Raw genomic sequence first — 5520 nt, 5'->3', positions numbered from 1 at the left:
CCATGTTGTTTAAGCCATTTTAAATTTGACACCTTAGCAAAAGCAGCTGAATCAATTTACTAATTTACTAAGTGTAAATGCAGATATGTGAGAAAGTACAGTAAAAGTGAATGAATTAGACTCACCAGTTAAAAGACAATGATATTCAGGTCAGAATAAAACAAAACTGAAATAAACACAGCCACATTTGCTTGTTATGTATATTCACAGTGTATTACCAGGATTGAATAGTTGCAACGGAGACTGTATGGCCTGCAAAGTGAAAAATAATTACTACATTGTCCTTTATGGAAAAAGTTTGATGACCCTTGAACTAGGTCATGTAGAGGCTGCCCTTTAGGCAACAGGCTTGAGCAATGCCTGAGGAAGGAAAAAGGGCCCACGGTGACCCCCGGGCTGAATGCAAACAGGCTCATGAAGAGACCCGTAGCCATAGGCTCTACCTACTCAATGGGCTACTTACAACCAGGCATAGTGACCAGAAAAAGGGAAAATTCGATACGTTCCCATACCTCCCCATTCCGCCCTATAACTGTGCCTGCCCCCACCGTCCTCCCCCATTCCCACCCTGCCTCCTCGCAGGACAGCTTCTCCTTTGCTGTCCTGCCCGCTAAACCCTTGGGGTGTATTCAATAAATTTCTATCTCTTTTGGGGCGCCTGGGTGGCTCAGTCGGTTAAGCGGCCGACTTCGGCTCAGGTCATGATCTCGCGGTCCGTGAGTTCGAGCCCCACGTTGGGCTCTGTGCTGACAGCTCAGAGCCTGGAGCCTGTTTCAGATTCTGTGTCTCCCTCTCTCTGACCCTCCCCCGTTCATGCTCTGTCTCTCTCTGTCTCAAAAAAAATAAACGTTAAAAAAAAAATTAAAAAAAAATTTCTATCTCTTTTGTTCTGCCTTGGGTGAATCCTTTCACCAGCACCACCCCCACCCCACTGGCCATCACCTGATTGGAGCACCCCACATCTGGTGCTTTCCCCCATTCCAGATGAGCCCCACATGTCATAAGGCATATCAAAAATAATGATCATACCACATTCTCTGATCTTAACAAAATAAGATTAGAAATTAAAATAAAAGAAATAGTCCAAATAACCCCATTACATTTGAAAACACGTCCAAATAATTCACATGGAAAAGAAGAAATCATGAAGGAAATTACAAAATATTTGGAAGTGGAGGATATGGAAACATCACATAAGAAAATTTGTGTTGTGGAATGTCAGCTAGAACAATGATTAGAGAGAAATTTGTATCCCTTAAAAATATATTTGAGAAAGACTAAAAAATTAATAAGCTTAGTACAATAAGTTCAACACAGGAACTAGAAAAAGAACAACAGAACAATCTGAAGAAAGTAGAGAAAGGGAAATAAGAATGGAAGCAAAATAAAAACAAAGAAGCAGCAGACAGATAAGAGCAAAAGTTAGTTCTTTGAAAAGATGAAGACAAACCTCCAGCAAGATGGACCAACCAAAAAAGAGAAAAGCAATAAGTAATACTAGATTGATTAATTTACTACATTAATTTACAAATTGAATTAATTTAAAATAATTAAAAAGTGAATGTAATAAAAGATCCTATAGAGATTAAAAATGTTTTGCGGCGCCTGGGTGGCGCAGTCGGTTAAGCGTCCGACTTCAGCCAGGTCACGATCTCGCGGTCCGGGAGTTCGAGCCCCGCGTCAGGCTCTGGGCTGATGGCTCAGAGCCTGGAGCCTGTTTCCGATTCTGTGTCTCCCTCTCTCTCTGCCCCTCCCCCGTTCATGCTCTGTCTCTCTCTGTCCCAAAAAAAAAAAATAAAAAATAAAAAATAAATGTTTATTTATTTTTGAGAGAGAGAGAGCCTGCATGAGCATGTGCACATGGGGGAGGGGCAGAGAGGGAGGCACCCAGGCACCCCAATCCTGTAGAAATGTTTTAAAAATGTTTATTTATTTTGAGGGAGAGAAAGAGTGAGAGCCCGCGCACAAATGCAGGAGGGGCAGAGACACCGGGAGAGAGAGAATCCCAAGCAGGCTCTGCACTGTCAGCACAGAGCCATACACGGGGCTCCAATCTCACAACCTTGAGATCATGACCTGAGCTTAAATCAAGAGTAGAGCGCTTAACCAACTGAGCCACCCAGGTGCCCCTCCTATGTACTATTAATATTAAGGGAAGCTAGGTGATAGATAACCTGTTAACAATCTTTGCACAACTTTACTGTAAATCAAAGTTATTTCACAATTAAAAGTGTATTTTAAACAACTAGCAGTCCTGTGACATACTGGAAAAACAGCTGGGCAAATCTTTTTACAGGTGACTTTTGTCAAATAATTCAAGGAATAGATATTCCTCTTTTACTTAAATTGTTCTGGAGGCATCTGAGTGGCTCAGTTGGTTGAGCATCCAAATTTGGGTCAGGTTATCATCTCTTAGTGCCTGGGTTTGAGCCCCACATCGGGCTCTGGGCTGACAGTTCAGAGCCTGGAGCCTGTTTCAGATTCTGTGTGTCTCTCTCTCTCTCTCTGCCCTTCCCCCACTCACATTCTGTCTCTCTCAAAAATAAATTAACAATAAAAAAATTATAAAATTATTTTTAAAAAGAATTATGTTAAAAATTAAATAAATTGTTCTAGCAGTTCCTGGGTAGCTCAGTCAGTTAAGCAACCAACTCTTGGTTTTTGGCTCAGACCATGATCTCACGGTTTGTGAGTTTGAGCCCCAAATCAGGCTCTGTGCTGACAGTGCAGAGTCTGCTTGGGATTTTCTCTCTCTCTGCCCCTCCTACACTCACTCTCTCTCTTTCTCTCCAAAATAGATAAACTTAAAAAAATAATAAATTGTTCTAGAAAATTGAAAAAGAAGTAATGCTTCCTAATTAACTTTATGAGGTTAATATAATCTTAATATGCAAGGTGGTCAAGGACAATATGAAAAAAGAATTATACACCAATCTCACTTACTTCATCCTAAATATTAGCAAACTGAATATATATATAATTGATACAGCAGGGATACAAAAATAGTTTAAAATTAGAAAATCCCAAGTAACTTATCATATTAACATAGTAAAAAAGAAAACCCATATAATCATCTTAATAGATACAAACAGAAATAGCATTTGTTAAAAATTTAACATCACTCATTGTAAAAACTCTTGACCAACTCAGAATTGAAGGAAACTTCCTGAACCTGAGACAAAATAGCCATCAAATACCTACAGCAATGGATATCCTTAATGGTACAATATCAGAAGTATTTCCTTTAACATACGGTATCAGCACTAGCACAGTAACACAAGAAATGAAAAGAATACAAATTACAAAGGAAGAGAAAAATTGCAATTTTATGTGCAGATGACATGATTACCTACATAAAATATTCAAGGAAATCTATAGGTGAACCTAACTAAGAAGTACTCAGTAATGGCTGCATATAAGGCTTATATAAAAAAAAAAATGTGATATAAAACATTTAATTGTTTCCCAGAGGGAAGATAGGGAATGGGGTGAAGGATGGTCTTTAGCCAGATGTATAAAGTTTGTTTGTTTGTTTTAACGTTTATTTATTATAGAGCGAGAGATACAGAGCATGAGCAGGGGAGGGGCAGAGAGAGGGGGAGACACAGAAGCAGGCTCCAGGCTCTGAGCTGTCAGACACAGAGCCTGACGTGGGGCTTGAACTCACAAACTGTGAGATCATGACCTGAGCCGAAGTCAGATGCTCAACTGACTGAGCCACCTAGGAGCCCTGAGATGTATAAAGTTTGTTTTTTAAAAGAAAGAAAGATGTAGGAGATCCAAAACAAATAGTCTCGTTTGTTAAATCTGGATGATGGGTACAAGTATGTTACATTGTTTTCTTTTAAAAACCATTCTATGTAATATACATAACACACATTCAATGACTTATGCAACATATATGCTATTAATGAAGTATAACTTAAAAATGAGCCCTACCACACCTCCATCTAACTGAAAAACTAGAATTTTACCAACACCATTTTACTACCTGTGTCCTCCTTCCTTATTCCTTGTCTCTTAGTGCAAAAGTAAGCCCTATTCTGAATGTTGCATTTATAAATTCTTTACTTTAAATTTTTTTAAGTTTATTTATTTATTTTGAGAGAGAGAGAGAGAGCAGAGGAAGGGCAGAAAAGAGAGAGGGGGAGAGAGAATCCTAAGCAGGCTCCATGCTGTCTGTGCAGAGCCTGATGCGGGGCTTGAACTCATAAACTGTGAGATCATGACCTGAGCCTAAATCAAGAGTCATATGTTTAACTGACTGAGCCATCCAGGTGCCCCATAAATTCTTTACTTTTTTAAAATGGAGTTTGATCTATCATATTAGTTTTTATACTTTTCCATGTGTTTGAAATGCTTCAAAATTAAAAGGCAATTGATGTTGCCAAAGGTATCTTGTGAAAATCTTCCAAAGAAAAGTGATTTTCAAAAATAATTCTTCAGAAGCATTTTTGGAAGGGCACCTGGCTGGCTCCGTTGGAAGACCATGTGACTCTTGATCTTGGGGTTGTGAGTTTGAGCCCCATGTTGGGTGTAGAGATTACCAAAAAAACATGATGATGATGATGATGATGATGATAAAACTTAAATTTTTCTTTAATGTTTATTTTTGAGAGAGAGAGACAGAGACAGAGCTCGAGAGGGGAAGGGCCAGAGAAAGAGGGAGACACAGAACCTGAAGCAGGCTCCAGGCTCTGTCAGCACAGAGCCAGATGCAGGGCTCAAACTCACCAACCACGAGATCATGACCTGAGCCGAAGTTGGACGCTTAACCGTCTGAGCCACCCAGGTGCCCCATAATAAAACTTTAAAAAACGGGTTCTTTGGAAAGAGTACTGGGAAGAGCTTTCATTTCCTTATCTGTACCACTTAACTATTCATTGGACAATACTTCCTGAGCGAGCACCTCCCCGGTGCCAGGCTTTGTGCCGGCTTTGGAGGATCAGACTCCTAGTGTCAGAGTGGGTAGGGGGGCGTTGGCTGGGATAATGTGTGTGAAGCATGGTGGCTGCAGCACGGGTGACCATCATTATTCCTGGCTCTGAGAAATGGCACAAGGTTTTCAGCTGCCAAGATAAAGAGTCAGTCTCTCATTAGCTGCCCTTGGCTTATTGTTCCCAGCACGTGTTCATTAGAGTGTGTGTTGAGCCTGTTCCACACGGCCCGGCGTGTAAATGAGTCATCACCAGCAGAGGCCCTTAGTGGAGCAGCCCTGGCACCGGAGAGTATGTAGGGTACAGGGAGACCTGTAGATTTCGTGGATCCAGGGATGAAGGATGGAGCCCTGGCGGGGGTGTGATTGCTCCTGAAGTAGACACAGAGTCCCCAGGGCCTCTGCCCAGGCCTGGCTTTGGCTCTCATTTCTTGCCGTTTGTGCTTCTCTGTGTCACCTTTAGCCACATAATCAAATATGGGTAACACAAGAAAATGAGCAAGACGTCAAACCTGGGTGGCATTTAGGTTTGCTGTTGCTGAGAAACTGTTTTGGAACTAAAAGAATTTTGTGTGGGACAGGAT

Source organism: Lynx canadensis, chromosome A1, assembly GCF_007474595.2.
Source record: "Lynx canadensis isolate LIC74 chromosome A1, mLynCan4.pri.v2, whole genome shotgun sequence".
NCBI lineage: Eukaryota > Metazoa > Chordata > Mammalia > Carnivora > Felidae > Lynx > Lynx canadensis.
Note: the sequence above shows the minus strand (reverse complement) of the source record.